General features: G+C 37.8%; 1 protein-coding gene across 7 annotated transcripts in view; it reads left to right on the top strand.

Moving 5' to 3' along the window:
• Positions 1–16,844, top strand: part of DENND1A (DENN domain containing 1A) — a 361,801-nt gene that overhangs the window by 73,329 nt on the left and 271,628 nt on the right. The window lies entirely within an intron of this gene.

Genomic DNA, 16,844 nt, shown 5'->3' with positions numbered 1-16,844 from the left:
ATAAGGATCCACAATTAATTTGAAATACATGTGTTGTAAATATTAAAGATGGAGAATATGTCTTGTAAAAATGTCAAAGCCGTAGTCCCTATAGGCGTATTTTGGGTGGTGTGAGACGTTCTGCAAATGTGAACTAAAATTGATAGATTTATATTACAACCGCCTGCATGTGTCTGGTATTGTCAGTCTCTAGATCATGTTTGGATTACAGTATTTGTGCTGCATTTTGAATTCAGGTGATGCAGATCTGTTATATTTCTGTTTGTTTTTTCCCCCCTCACTGCTACTTTAAGAAAATCTGTTTTATCTTGTAAACTGTGCTCTGTGAGGCATTGGGAGCCATGGCCCCTCAGATTTAAATGATAGTGTGAAAAATTAGGTGACTATTTCTCCCAACATTTTGGGGACAAGGAGGGCTTTGCCAGCTGCTGTTGGAGTGAATAGCCTGTCACCAGGCAACTCTGCTGTCTGGGAGTATAAATACAAAGAGCTGGGAAAGGAATGAACATCACTATTCATAGTCAAAACACTTAAAATATATCTCCATTAACTTCATATACTGATGTGGAGGTTACAAGAAAATATACTTGTCAAACAAATGGAAAAGATTCCTTTAATAAACTTTACTGTGGAAAGTTTACTTCTAAAATATACTTCTGTTCAACATTTAAGTTTAATTTCATTGTGTAATTATTACAGGCAGCCTGGAAATTTACAAAACTTGATTAAAAACATTTAAAAATAACCCTTCATCCTTTACGGAATTTGAGATTTGTAGGGCTCTTGCGCATTAAATTAGGACTTTTTAGAAATTTAGGTGTGTATTTGATTGCTAATATTAAATTATAACTTATTTATTGAACCTCTCCAACAAAATGAGGGGAAAAACTGTTAAAAACATAACTTGGTGAAAACCTGAATATCTGCTATTGGTATATTCAAATGGCAGGAAGCTATATGATATCTTGGATTTCCTGTAATGCCTTCTGGCTTGGTTGGAGAACAGGGGATTAAAAAAAGCTAGCAGATTGTTTAAGTGCACAGTAGGGTTCACTCAGAAGGTTTACCAACCATGATTTTAATATTTCTTCGAGGCTACGATTAAATCTTTTTTCATGCAATGGATAAGTTACTTTGAAGACACCAGTCAAATGTGATAGAAAACCTGCCTAAAATGTGGCTTGAAATTGGCCATGTTACCTTTTAATTTCTTGATACTATACTATATTTGCGTAAGTTACATGGATTGTGAAAATTAAATTGACCAACAATAGAAAAGTTCACACTTGACCTTCATCTTAAGCATTTTAGGCTGCAGATCTTCTAGCTTCTTCACCAAGAAATAAACAGCAAATTCCCAGTCATGCTAAAGATACCTGGTGGCTTCTAACTTCCAGGTTCTCCTTTATTCGTTGCAGTTTTGGACTCTAACTGGGATGAGAGAAGTTCTTTTGTACTGTAAAATAGTGAGTTTTTAAACAGTGCTTTCCAGATGTTATTTTTTGTTTCTGAATAAACTAAAGGAAGTTAGGGATGTGATATAGAGGAAGGTCCCAAACTGTTGTTTCATGTTAGGCAAGTATTGTGAATTCTGACTTAATTGCAACTAATGCATGGCTTTCATTGAAGGGATTGGAGACAGATTTTTAATTTAACCTTACACCATTCCCTAGGAGAATTTGAGAGACAAATGTTAATAGTTGAGGATAAATATAGATCTCTCTCTTGACATCTTATATTTTGTGGTAGAGTTGTTCTGATAGATTAGTCTTTCCAACCCTCTTTTTTACGTACCCTTCTTCACCTGTCGATTTTCATTGTGTATAAACTATTTTTTTTTTTTTTTGGCCTGGTGATTCTAGGCCTGCTCTTGTTGAGGACTGAAGGCCCTATGAAAATTGGTCTTATTCATTAAAAATTGGTCTTATTCATTAAACAAGGAATCACTTCATTATAAACATGAGGTTGATATTAAAAATGGAAATACTTTTGCTCTTCAACTTGTTTAGTTCTCTCTAAATGTTAAACTTATAAGACCTGGCCTGAAACTACCAACTAACCCAGTGTAGAGCCAATGAAAGTCCACTCCCCCCCCCTTTCCACTAAGTTAAACAAAGCTCTTTCATTAACACACATCCTCAGAGATTGTTGATTCTGTTTGGAAGTCCTCATCTTCCAGATTGTATTCACGAGGCTTTCAGTATGCTTGAGCAGGGCCATTGGTTGGAAGGTTAGGTTCTGCTGCTAGAGGCAATGAAGATTCTCATTTGGGGTTTACCCTTAGCAGAAAGTTGTTGGCTGGTGAGCTAGTTCATCAGCTGGAAAATTTACTTGAGGATCTAATTTTGTACTCCAGAGCCTTTGACATATTGAGGGTGTGTGGCAACCTTTTGTTGAACCTCTTCAGCAGCTGAAAGACATCTTTAGCAGTCACTATTTGAGAAGGAGGAATTTACTGACAATGCTGTCTTCATTCTATAGGCTCTTTACTGGTTGTGGCTTACTGGAGTAATCAGGAGATAAGAAATAGGAGTATGAGAGTTCTTCTTTATCTTGTGATAGCTTTGAATGATTTATGGTCCTTTCCCAGATAGTCTTCAATTGAAAGCAAGCTTCCCACCAATCCAGATGCTCTTCAGTGCTCTCTCCTCTTCTTCATCTTCTAATACCTGCAAAGAAAAAATACGACTGTCTGTGCCAGGACCAGGCAAAGTATTCTCCACTCAGTGACTAAGTCTTTTGACTGTTCTTGCAGTTCTTGTACTGACAGTTTCCTACAACATCATGCCTTCTCCAACTCTGATTTCTATTGACAAAGTCTTGTAATTGCTTAAAGAGAATCTGTTGCAATTTAACAGCTTTCTGGAAACTATATAATAATTTAACATTTAGAAAAATGATCAAGCCTGGGTTCTTTTTGCTTTTATAATTTTATTTGTAAATTTAGAAATATGTCTTTCAGTTTTTTTGCAAGCTGCAGTGTTTTCTTGACTTGAAAATTTGTATTCATAAGCTAAATAAGAGCATCATGAATGGGTAGTATATAGTTAAGTATAATCCTTTAAAATGAACTTTTTTTGTGAATTCCCCAAAATGAAATAAGTTAGTCATATAATGATAAAGTTCAGACTGGTTGCTCTTCTCTCTCTCAATATACATTTTCAATATCAAAGTAATTGTTTGAGACCAGTTCTTGTCTACTGTTGAAATGCTGTAATTATGACAAGTAAAATGAACTTAAATTTAATTGAGTTCCAAGACACAATATGCATATCTTTGTTTGTTAGCGACTTGAAAAGTATTGCATATTTACGAATGATGGTATGTAGAACTTACAGACAGATGTGAATGCACTTTCCTGAGAGAGAGAGAAAAAAAAAATACATAAGTTTTATAATTTCTGTATTTGTGTTGTTTTAAGAAGTCCATTGAAATGTACCTTGAAGGCATATAATGCAAAATATAGTGCTGTGTTTTTGATGACTTATTCATAATTGAACTATTACATCTCTTGTCAATTTTGGCAATATGCTTGGTCATATTAACTAATATAAACTGGTTTTAGTTTGGAAAAACATAGTCCATATCTTTGAAAAAATTTCCAGTAAAAGTCATGAAGAGGTTGTAGTTTCAATCAAATAACTTACTTAACTTGATAAATTTTAAACTCAAAACTCAATGTGAAAACTAAAAGAATCTTGGGGTTTTTTTCTATTGTGCAATAGGAATAAAATTTATGATCAGTAGTTGCTTGAAAAGCTACTGAATTGTACACGTGCCTACTGTTAAATACTTCTTTTAAATTCCATTTCCTTTTTCCTCAAACAGGTTTTTCCTATTCCCTTTTAATACAGCTTCTATTCTCTTAATTGTTCCCACTTCTTGATCATTTAGTTGAATCTTTGTGACACTATTTTATATACTGCTTATATATTAATTACAGTGGATATGAAAAACATTTTTGAGTTATCAAATAATGTTTTGGTACTTGCAGGGCAAAACTTCTGAACATTTTATTTAAAAAATCACAATTCCGAAACCCATAGATTTTTGTTGCACTAATGTCAATGGTCTCATTATTTGTACAACTGATGTATTAAATATTTGTTGATTTACTTAATTAGTAGCTGTACTACATTCATAACTTCAGCAACTGAAGACAATAGGTCAACGCCTGCTATTTATGCATAAATAATCACATAGATGCAGATTCTGTCTGAAGGCTAGAATGTTAGTTTGAAAAGTAATCTACTAATGCTTCCATTGTTTGTCACTCTCAGGTGGGTTGTACTTTCACATACTGAATATTGCATATGCTTGCTATAGGTGTTGATAGTAGCAATTTGCATAAATCTACTGGTTTTAAGTTCTGACATGATCATTTTTATGATGTTGTAACTATATCAAATTAAAATATAGATAAATATTATAGTCATATTGTTAGCATGTCATGTTTAGGGTTTTAGTTATTTTTACATTTTCTTGATACCTTGTCTAGTGAAAAGAACTTCTATTAATTATTGGCTTTTCAGCATTTATGAATTTGCTCCTTGAAAACAAATTATATTTGTGGTAAATACTTTCTACTTGGGTTTGTTTTGTTTCCTGGCTGACATTTGTAGATGACTCTCCACACTGGTTAGGGACCAGTACAAGCATTCTTTACTGATTAGAGCACATGAGGAGAGGGCAGATTTCAAAAGAAGTTTAAATAGCTTTTTTTTATTGATGCTATTATAATAAGCACCGTAGTATGTGATATGTTTCAAAAATTATTTTGCTTCTCTGTGAAATATTATCGTGTTTTCTCTTGGAGGAGAAAGGGGGAAGCATGAAAGTAACTAATTTCTTTCAAATTTTTGTTTCATTGCAAAAATCAATATTACACTAATTAAGGTAGTATAAATGTATCTTAGTTATTTGTTGCTGAAACAGACTAAAATAGCTTGCTTTTTATTAGAGGCATCACAATTCAGTGTGAATTTTGTCTGATTTACTGTAAAAAATTGTCCATTCCATTATATGTAAATAGAGAATAACATTTCTTGTTTTTGTAATTTGCACAGTTGTTTAAAAAACAACTTTTGTCTTTAGAAATAGTTGAGCTTGCTTCTTAAAAACCAGTTCTTCATTTGATTCTCCTACTCAAATGTGGAAATGGTACAGGAATAGCTGAGAGTAAAAGAGCAACATAGCTGACTGATATGCCATTGTAGCATATTCCCATCCTGTCAGCTGGAAAATTAAATCAGGTTACAGCGTGGATTAACATTTGGCTTGTGGGGAGGAGAAGGTAGTGTTTTAAACTCCATGAAATTGAACAATGAGATTATATAGTTTGTAGCTAATTTCAAAGTCCTGTTTTTGGCTTTTGTTGAGCAAGTTTTTGTAAGAGAAGATAATTGTATTCATTGTCTTCAACTGTCCCTTATTTACTAAGATATTAAATATTTGTCTGAAATAAGTACACCAAATACTGTCTCATATCATATTCATAGCTCACAGAGCAATATATATGTTCAGTTTGGGAAAAATTAATTTAATAAAACACGTTGGTAATTTATAACCTTTGTTATGCAAACATCTTTCTTTGCTATAAATTTGTGTTGACTAATATATGTATAAGGTGAAAAAGCCAGAGTATTGTCCTGACTATACAGGGACATTGTATCATTTTGTCATTCAGAACAAATAATTTTTTACTTCCTGTAAAATGTTTCACATTTGATCGTCACTTGCAGGTGTAGATGCTGTAACTATGTATTATAATGTGTGTTTTAATTCCAAGGGGAGGGGTTATTGTATCATAATAACTTTTACGGCTCTTTCACTCAAAAATGAAATAGTGGTAAAGGAAATCGAGTATTTAATTTTAGGCATGTGATCTGTGTGTTTTTCTTATTTTTGCATATTAACTCCATTACACTTCTTTCTGATTGGTTCTTCTCTGGAATGGGGTTTCTATACAAATAATAGTTTATAGGAGGCCACTATGTTTTGATTTGTCACCAGCTGCTTTTTGTAATGTAAGCTGCAATCTCTGGCAAGTGGAGACACATCATTTTTGTAATTCACTCTCGGAAAATACTCCCTTCTGAATTTACCAGGCAAATAATATTTTACAGTATCCGGGAAAATTCTTTAAATGTCAAAAATAAATTTTAGAGAATAAAACACTCTTAGTTTCATTTTACTCAATGAAACTTTCTTAGTTGAAGACTGTAACTTTTCTGTTGGTACATAACCATTCCAAACTGCATGTCTACTTTTTCCATTCAGAATTGTGTTACTCCCTAACAACTTCTAGCACCGCATTTATTCTTACAGATTATTAATATTCATCTGCAGGTTTATTGCTGAGAAGCTTTCAGGAATTATCTGTATTTCAATATTGTCAGGGATAAGTAAAGCCAGTCCTTAATGACCTAAAACTACTTAGCTTGTTCATAAATTTCTCAGCGCTAATTCAGCTCTTTCATAGGTTCATCATTATTTCTTTACAGTCCTAAATAATAGTCTGAAAAATATTTGAAAATAAATCCTAGTAAGTAATGTGATTTTTTTTTTTTAACCATTGTAAATGTGTGTACCATAATTGACGTTTAAGCTGCATTCAAGGAACTTTAATTTTATGGCAGCTTTTTGGAGTCTGTGTAAAATAAATGTATTGTCTCTCTCAAGTAAGTACTGGCTAAACTCCCTAACTGTACTTTCTATTAATTAAAACTCAACTGGGGAAGTCCAGGGTATTTTCCCCAATATAAAATGTGGTTTAAACCTGTAGAATACATATAGAAAAGAGGAAAGTTGTGAGGATTGTTTTATTTTCAACTTTGCTTTGGAACTGCAGTGATATAGATCTTTCTGCACAATTTTAATCTTTGTCTGACTATTCCCTATCAGCCTATTCATTGACATCTATGCACATTTGTGATTATGAACATGTATAGAATTCCAGGCCTACAGAAGTTTAGTTGTTTTGGTGACTCCGAGAGCAACTTTTTGGGTGGAGCTTTCATTGGTACAAGCCCAATGGTTTGGTACTAAGGATGTAAAATCCCAGTTAGTCAATTAGTAGATTAAACATTAGGGGCTCGTCTACACTGGCCCCTTTTCCGGAAGGGGCATGTAAATTTCGCCAGTCGTTGTAGGGAAATCCGCGGGGGATTTAAATATCCCCCGCGGCATTTAAATAAAAATGTCCGCCGCTTTTTTCCGGCTTTTAAAAAAGCCGGAAAAGAGCGTCTACACTGGCCCCGATCCTCCGGAAAAAGTGCCCTTTTCCGGAGGGTCTTATTCCTACTTTGAAGTAGGCGGACATTTTTATTTAAATGCCGCGGGGGATATTTAAATCCCCCGCGGATTTCCCTACGACGACTGGCGAAATTTACATGCCCCTTCCGGAAAAGGGGCCAGTGTAGACGTAGCCTAGATGAACCTAACGTTTAACTGGTTAACTGGCTAAGCAGGATCGTAGGCAGGGGATCACTCCAGCCCAGTGGGAGCAGCACCCTGCCTGCGGGGCTCCGGGCAGGCTGTGGGCAGGGGGACTGCTCCCAGGGAACCAGCTAACCCTTACACAGTAAGCATCATCCCTGGTTACCCATTCACATCTCTGTTTGGTACAAGTAAATGTGTTGGTGATGGCACACTGAAAATTTTCAGACCCAGTGATTTGCCATGACTTACTGTAGGCTAGATAAAAGGCTTTCAGGATCTCTGCTCTCCCATGCTTCTGCCAGTAAATTTGTTCCACCTGCCCTAACTGAAGTCAGGTTTTTAGATTGCAATGGGCCCTGCCTGAGCAGGATTAAAGTGGAACAATGTAAGATTCCTAATTGATATTGTATTGGAAAGGCTTTTCTTCCTTGCCTCAAATGACAGTGGGAAAAATCCAGAGACAGTTCTGTTTGTTTATTTATTGGTAATTGCCCAGGACAAATTGCCAGCAGGCCAGGAGTGGGCAATAATTTTTGCAAGGGGGCCACTTCACCAGTGTTCGTAGTGGCCGCGAGCTGGCTCCAATCCCGGAAAAGGCAGGGCCTCAGGTGGAAAGGGTGGGGCCTTTGGCGGAAGGGACAGTTTCCTCTAGGCACTGTGTGCCCCTGGTTGGGGGAGGAGACTTTGCACACTCTCCTCCCTTCCCCAGGCCAATCAGGAACCATGCAAAGTCATTTGCTGTTCAAAACAGTGGGTGGCTTCCTGTAGCATCGTGTGGCAGGTGGCAGGGCGGGCTGTGGGCTGAATCAAATGGCTTAGTGGGTGACATCTGGCCTGTGGGCCACATCTTGTCCACCCCTGCAGGAGGCTGTGTGTTCTAAGTTTTCATCTTAACCCAGTTGTGTATGCATAGAGGTAATTTCCCAGTATTTCAGTTGATACTGTGGCTTGGTCACCATTTCCCACAGCTCCTATTGGCTGGGAATGGTGAACCATGGCCAATGGGAACTGCAAGCAGCCGTACTTATGGATGCTCACAGACCACCAGGGACTAACCCTGGTGAACTGTGTCTGGCCTGGAAGACACTTATTGCCCACCCCTGGTGTACCTGGTTCCCTATGTGCTGTTATGGGTACAGTGTCCATAGTGGATTGGGTCTTACATGTGTCAGTAGATATCTCTGGCCTATTTTGACCCTATAAAAAGGGTTGGCATGCTGGGTAATGTTTTCAGTTTACTTTGCAGGAATTTATTTGTAATAATGTTGGATCAAGAGACCTTTAATTCTAAAAAGCTGTGAGTTCTGATAAATAGACTCTAGAAAGGGCTACTTTGTACTTTGTATACTTTGTGGCTACGTCTAGACTGGCATGATTTTCCGCAAATTCTTTTAACGGAAAAGTTTTTCTGTTAAAAGCAGTTGCGGAAAAGAGCATCTAGATTGGCACCGACGGTTTTCCGCAAAAGCACTTTTTGTGGAAAAGCGTCCGTACCAATCTAGATGCGGTTTTGCGCAAGAAAGCCCCGATTGCCATCGGGGCTTTTTTGCGCAAAACAATACCACGTTGTCTACACTGGCCCTCTTGTGCAAAAGCATTTGCGCAAGAGGGCTTTTGCCCGAACGGGAGCAGCATAGCATTTCCGCAAGAACACTGACAATCTTACATGAGATCGTCAGTGTTCTTGCAGAAATTCAAGCGGCCAGTGTAGACAGCTGGCAAGTTTTTCCGCAAAAGCAACTGCTTTTGCGGAAAAACTTGCCAGTCTAGACGCAGCCTGTGTGTTTAGTATCCAAGATACGATTTTAAAAAATGCAATACTCTATTAGCATTGTAGTATTGTAGATCCATAGTGTAGTGTTCCTGTAAGTGGTGTGGCAGCACAACTTCACAGGTGATTAATCAGCCTCACCCAGTCAGTCAGCTTCATGTATGGAGCCCTGAGCCTCTGAGTGGGCGGGGCAGATTAATCACTTGTGAAGCTGTGCTTAGAGGGAACACTTCTGTAGTGTGTTCAATAGATTCCTGCAGAATTAATTATATATATTTACCCATCTTGAAATCAAGTGCCCGTTTTGGAAAGGATTAGTAATAACACACAATAAATGAGACAGTAAGTGTTAAGAAGTGGCAGTTCCATAGAATCATTGTATCTAAGTTAGGCTGTATGTATTCTAGAGTTCTGTGGTCTGAGTGCATTTTATCAAGATGTACAGGGATTTATTTATATAAAAATTAAATGTTGATGGGCAGTGGTTGTAAATTCTCAGATCTTTTGTGGTTGATACACTGATTAACATGTATGTGGTGCCTTCTTTGTCTACCGACTCTCTGGTGACAACACTATAGTATTTGCACATATAATACAATCTTTCAGTCTCTGTACATTGTTGAAGTTGCTTTCAAATGGTGATGAAAGCACAGTTTAGAAAAAGAATTCAAGTAGAAATATAATGCAATGTACTTTTTTCCAGTATGTATTCTGTTCCAAAGAAAGATAGAGCTGGCCCAAGCCGTTCTTGCGCCCCAGGCGTGCGGCGCCGCCCACAGGCACGTGGCGCATGCGTGGCTCAACTCCTGGCACGCGGCTCATTTTTGCGCCCTGGGCGCGTGGTGCATGCATGGCCCTGCCCCCGCCTGGCCTGGCAGCATGGCGTAGCGCCCCTTACAATCGGATGCCCTAGGCTATCGCCTGGTCAGCCCATAGCTTGGGCTGGCTCTGGATACAGAATGGTTAATAAAATGTTCCCAGACCATTTAAAACACAGAGCTATGGTGCTGATGCCATGTAGTACATAGAGTACTTGTAAAAACATACAGACACTAAAGTGAATTGCTACCAGACAGAATATAGAGGCAGTTTGCTTAACTGCAGGTTGCCAGGTTTTGTACATGTGCCAAGCTAGTGCTGTTAAGAAGTATGTTCTGCAAAGCACATGGTATACAGAACCTTTTATATTTTAGCATCTTTATTAACAAGCTTCTTGGTGACCTTGGGCCTGATCTTGCAAGGTGCTTAGCACTTTCGACGATGTATTTAGTGTCCTTGGTTCCCATTGAAACCAATGGGCTGACAGTGTTCTACAGGATCAGTCTTCTTGTCCACAGTATGATTCATAGGAGTTGTAGTAAACTCTATAAAATAAGATACATTTACATGAAAACCTAAGGGGAATGTGTTTAGTTATAGGCTGCTCAGTGGCTGTATGAGTTTTTTTTCTTTAGGTTATCAAAAGTTACTGTAGTTTATAAACATCTCATGAGCTCATTTTAGAAGAGCATAGAGAACTTACTTACTTTAGTGATCTAAAATACAGTAATATTTTAATTTGTGAATTCAGTTTAGGCTCTGTGGGTGAAATTTGCATCCTCCTCCACCCTCAGTGTATTGAAATTGAGCGGTGTCAGCATAACCTCTCATAGATTGCAATTCCAGCCAATGAGATGGAATCTTGTATCTTATGTGAGATTTCTAGGCCACTAGATCTTAGTGTGGAGACTCTAGCTCTCTGTTGGGCACCTGCCAAACAACCATATTTGCTCTGACCTGTTGGGCACAGTATTGTTGTTGCTGTGTTGGCCTGCCTTGTCTCTCTAATATCCAGCCTGTGAAGGTCTGATGAAGGATGTTAAATAGCAGTTAGTAAGCTAATTGAGCAGTCGATGGAATTTCCATGGACTTCTCAACTAGTTAATAAGGAGATTTGCTGCGGCTCCTGCTTTTTAAATGTAGTAAGAAGTGCCAGGCTCTTACATTTAAAAGGCAGAGCCACAGTGGTCTGGGACCAGGTGCGAGTCAGGACTCAGCTGTTCGTTGAGTAGTTGACTGCCCGATAAGCCTACGCTTGTCAGGTAGTCGAGTCACTACTCTCCTCCCTCCCCCCCCCAGCACCATCTCCGTGGGGGGGGGGGGGTACGGGAAGCAGAGGCTCAACGGTGGGAGGGGCAACCAATTGAATAGTGACACCTATCTCCCTTCCAGAACATGAAGGGTACAGAAACCACTTTGCACTGTTTTAACCACTTTACCAGGGTCTCTGCACCATTTCAATTAATAGTTTTCTGCTATCAATGAATAGTTATCTCCTATCATTTTTAAATGGCTAGGTATATATCTTTATTCAAACAAACAAAAAATGTCTTTGAATAGATGACAAATTCTAACAATATCAATAAGATTGGAGTGTATTCAGTATTCTGATTCTATAGCTCAGCTTTAAGATGCTAAAGCAATCAATGAGTAAACTGGAAACAGTCATGTTCTCCTTGCAAATATTAATTCAATATTTACTTACACTGGAAAGGAAGGAAAAAGGCATGTACTCAGCTTTATACAGTTTCTCTGGGATGTTAACTCCTAATTTGATTAAAAGTCCACAAACATAGGAGGTTGAGGTTGGACAGTAGGCAAAACTTCCTGACAGGGTGGTTAAACACTGGAATAAATTGCCTAGGGAGGTTATAGAGTCTCCATCTCTGGAGATATTTAAGAGCAGGTTAGATAGATGTCTATCAGGGATGGTCTAGATGGTTCTTGGTCCTGCTGTGAGGGCAGGGGACTGGTCTCGATGACCTCTCAAGGTCCCTTCCAGTTCTAGTGTTCTATGATTCCTGCTTTCCTGATTTTTAGAAAATCACGTGCGGATTACTTGTTGAAGCTGCTTAAATTATGGATTTTGGTAATCATGCTTCACTGCCAATGTGGTTTTTTTTTTGTAACTTTATTTCACATACAATGAAAGCTTTGTTATCTAGCACTTGAATATCTGAAAAACATGGTTAATTGGCATTGCCCGTAACCACTATACCCCTGCATCTTCAAGTGCATGCACCTGACTGCCACCTGTTTGGCTGGCCAACTTCATGCCTCCAGCCATTGCGGGGCTTCTGACAGCCGGCACAGCCAGCAGCAGTTGCTCATAATCAGGCGCCTCCTTCCCCCCCAGCCTGCCTGGAGCTGTCTGGAGCCTGGTCTGCCAGAGGGCTCCCGGGCAGCTGGGCCACTCATTTGCCTGCCACTTAGGACAGCTCTGTGGCTCAGGGAGAAGGATAAGGGTTGCCAAGGGGCCAGGAGTTGGGCGCTGCGGTTTCCTCTGTGTAGGGGGCAGAGGCAGAGCAATAAACTCAAGTATCCAGCACATTCAATTAACCGGCAACCCCCATTCTCCATGAGTGCTGAATAAAGCTTTCACTGTATTTTGAGTTATTACTTAGTTTATATTTGCCACAGAGTGCATGTGGTATGTTGGAGAGTTTAACCAAAGCAAATCCAAGGTAATCTGCTGTTTGTGTGTTGATTATTTACTTGCTTTTTACTAATTTTTTTGTTATCCCTAAAGATTAAATCCCTAATATCCCTATATATTTTTGTAAATCTACCATTTCCAAAGATTGATTATTTGGTCACAAATCAACTCTAATTTTTCAACGATACATAAAATGTTTTGAATTTGTCGGTAAGTAGCTCTTGGTTTCAGAGACCGTTTGAGCAAAAGCAAATTAGAGAGTTAATTATAGAAGTTTCTCATAGTTTTAGTGTTGTGGCAAATTTTATAATTGGACAGTCAATATAAAAGATACGCTAACTTTCAGGTTCTGATAACCCATGTAATCATGTTGAATTAATCATTTGTGAGATTTTTCCATTTCAAATGATTTAGAATACTGTCATCTCAAATCCCAGTACTGTTGATCTCCATAGGTAAACATTATTAGTATGTATCTGGGACCATGTATACATTAGATGTGCTGTGCTAATGTAAGTATACAGGTGTATTTTACCTGCAAATTGCCTTTCTTGAAGATAGCTCTTAGGCCAACAAAACTGCACTTCTTCCAGCCATCCCAGATGAAGTAAATTATGCAGACATAACTACACTTTTGCTGACATAACTATGTCAACACCTGGCTGGATTGGTCAGGGATTACACCCTCTTCATATATCTGATTGACATAGTTACACTGGCAGAAGTTTATAGTGTTGATGTGGTCCTGTTTTATGGCAATCACATCTCCTTTATAGAGAAGCACTATTAAACATTTGCAATCTATTTTGGTTAGTTCATGTATTAGTTTCCTTAAGTAGCTTCATTGGTCAGCAGGCAGTACCGTTGCATCTATCAGGTGATGATCCTCTGAGAAAAGAACACAATTTATGTGTCCGTTTCGACAGCATTGGTTGGTGCAGTGATTAAGGAAGGCAAAATCTGTGCTTAGTTAAAATCTGGCAGATCTGCAACAAGAGATGGCTACCTCTGGTTTCATCAGGTTAGTAGCATTCTACAGTGCAAAGAGTGTAGCAAGAACCGAAATTTTTTAAGTACATGCACCTATTTAAATCCTTGTCTGGATTTCACTGAGTGGTGGAGAATAATTTTTCCAAACCCTATTCAGCTTTTAGCCCAATCAAAGGACATGCAGACTTGAATGGGCATATGAAAAAAATTTAGCTCAGTTCTTGGTCTGCTGTACCCAGCATGTTCCCTTTGATTCTTCCCTCCCTCCCCCATTTGGTGCTTAAGGTACTTTAAAAAAAATCTCCTCTTGGCTAGTGTTTTTAGAGTATTAATTGTTCTTGGGTTGTGTATAGTCCTGTTTGAAATTACTTTTATACAGTTGCAGTTTAATAGGGATGACTTCTATGTGGAGGTAAAACTCAGATATCAAAGCACTAGCAAAAATCATTAAAATATTATTTGCTCCATGGGAAGTGCCTTAGGTGAATGTTGCAGGCAGATCTTGGCTTTTAATAGAAACATATTGGCTGATATACAAGGTAATTAAGTTTGTTGGAAGGATGGTTTTTGATGTAGAATGATGAGCATGTGAAGCCTTTTCACTAGTATATTGCTTAAGTAAGAAGTAAGAAATATATATCAATTTTGATAAATATTATTGGACTTTGGCATTGACTAATTTTTTTTTAAACTATTAGATAAATTCATGGAGGATAGGTCCATCAGTGGCTGTTAGCCAAGATTGGTAGGAATGGTGTCCCTGGCCTCTGTTTGTCAGAAGCTGGGAATGGGCTACAGGTGTGGGATAACTTGATGATTCCCTGTTCTGTTCATTTCCTCTGGGGGCACCCAGCATTGCCGGCTGTCCGACGAAAGGACACTGACCTAGATGGATCTTTTGGTCTGACCCAGTATGGACATTCTTACGTTTTTCTGTTCTTATTATTTTAATGGATAATGTAGGTTGGAATTTCTTAGTAAAAAATTTCTGCTCTTCATCTGGCTCTCTGTGTCCATTAAAGGAAGTGTGGAATAGAAATTGTACTTGGGGGTTTAGGAAGGTCTTTTGTGTACATGAGGGACCAAGAGATCCCATCATTTTAAATCAAGACGGTAAACCATTTGTTATGATAATTTTCCTTTATATCTTTTGGTGATTTTAATCATTTTTTATGAAATCCAAAAAACATTTATTTTGATAAATGTGTCTGCAAGGTTTGTGCATGTCTCCAGATAAACCTTGGGCAAGGCAAAAAATTAAATATGCTCAACATAGAATTTTCTCAGATGGGAACAAGATCGCATGTTTTACCTGCAACTGTAGCTTAGATGAGAATACTAGTCCGCAGGCTATAAGTGACTGCTGGAGTCACTACTTGACTATTTGCTCCCCCCACTTTTGCTACCTCTGACACAGAGGCAGCAAGGCAGGGTTGGGGTGGGAAGCAGGAGCTGGTGCTGGGGGAGCTGGCTTAAAAGCTTCCAGATCTACCCCTGTTGCGACTCTGCAGTTGAAATGTAGGAAGAGCTGGGCGGCTCTTGCTACATTTAAAATGCAGAGCCGCAGCAGTCCAGGACCCAGCGCAAGTTGGGACTGCTAAGTCCTGGTTTGTGCCGGGTTCCGGACCTTCCCTCACTGCGGTACTGTTGTTTAAATGTAATAGGAGCCACGTTGCCTGCGCATCCAGCTCCTGCTACATTTAAACTGCGGAGCTGCAGTGGGGTCTCTTATCAACTAATTGTGTAGTCAATATAATTTGTATCGCTTACCTGCTTCTTAACATCCTTAACTAGTCCCCTATTAGCCCTTCACCCAAGCTCCTGAAAGTTTATCTTTAAATGACTTTACTCATAAAGATGAACTTTTAAAATAAAATATCCATGATAATAGTCTGCTTAATTCTGGTTGTCACATCTGCAGCCAACTATTAAATAGTGTGCTCCTATCAGAGAGATGTTCTTGTGGTCTATACAGCATACTGAGAACATGTTCAAGTGTATAATCTCATGTGAGTAATGTTTTTCACCAGTATCAAAGAACTGGACCCTTTAAATTATTTTATATTAATCTGTATGTGAATTTGAAAACTTCCCTTCAAAACTGAGTGCATATTAGAACTTTCAGTATTCTGTTGTTTTTATGTTAGTGGCTTGTTTTATTTTTGCATTTCAAATTTATATTTGTACTTGTACTCCACTTTAAAAATATAAAGTCACATTAAAGTATTAAAATTACCTAAACTTCTAACCACGTAGAAGATTTAAAATAAGTTACTAACAACTTGTTCTTAAAATATTCTTGCCATGTATTTTAATTACTTTAGTAAAAGTGAATGTACCTTCATGAAAATTTTGCATCTGTTAGTAATTGAACAGCCAATCAACTAATGTATTAGTAAAGCAAACTTTGCCAGTGAGATATCTAGGGCGGGCACCAATTTAAAAAATAAAAGTATATGGTGTATATGCCATAAAATGATTCTCTTCCCCTCAAGCCCTAGCTGCAGTGCAGTATAACAATAATTGAGCAGTAAAGATTGTTTACAAAACCTCACTCCCTACATAATGATGAAAACTTGTGGAAACATTTTATAAAAAGTCAGACATCTGGTAACAATGTATTCAATGTAACTAGGCTTCAAACAATTGAAAATGATCACAATTGCACACATGTTAGAAACTGTATCAGGATACTGATCACTTCATTGAATAGCTATTTTTTTCTGGATCTGATGGACACTGAACAATATCTAACTTTTATTTATTAATTTTTATAATTAAAAAACACACTGATAATATACAACTTGGCAGTCTTGGAAATACTCCTTAGAAAAACAGATGGCCTTGAAAGAATTCTGTTTTAAATAGGTTGTCGTATAAATTATTAGTCTAGATTTTTTTTTAACAAGTCTAATTGTATTAACTAGAACATAACTTCATATTAGGTTGTATTACTATATATTTTATACTAACAAACCTTTGTCTTGGTGTGAAATATTTAAACTTTGTTTTCCAATGTGCAGAGATGTTCATGACTTCTTTAATTAGTTCTTTCAAATTGTTGATAAATATTTTTATATGTTTGCAAAGGAGCGTGCTTTCTCTCCCACTATGTAGTTGAGTCAGCCTTGAAAGAACTGTGATCTGGTCCCACTTAAAACTGTTTCC

The sequence above is a fragment of the Pelodiscus sinensis genome, chromosome 22 (genome assembly GCF_049634645.1).
Source record: "Pelodiscus sinensis isolate JC-2024 chromosome 22, ASM4963464v1, whole genome shotgun sequence".
Classification (NCBI taxonomy): Eukaryota; Metazoa; Chordata; order Testudines; family Trionychidae; genus Pelodiscus; species Pelodiscus sinensis.
The sequence above is the reverse complement of the archived record's forward strand: the minus strand, read 5'-3'. Positions and strand labels throughout refer to the sequence as shown.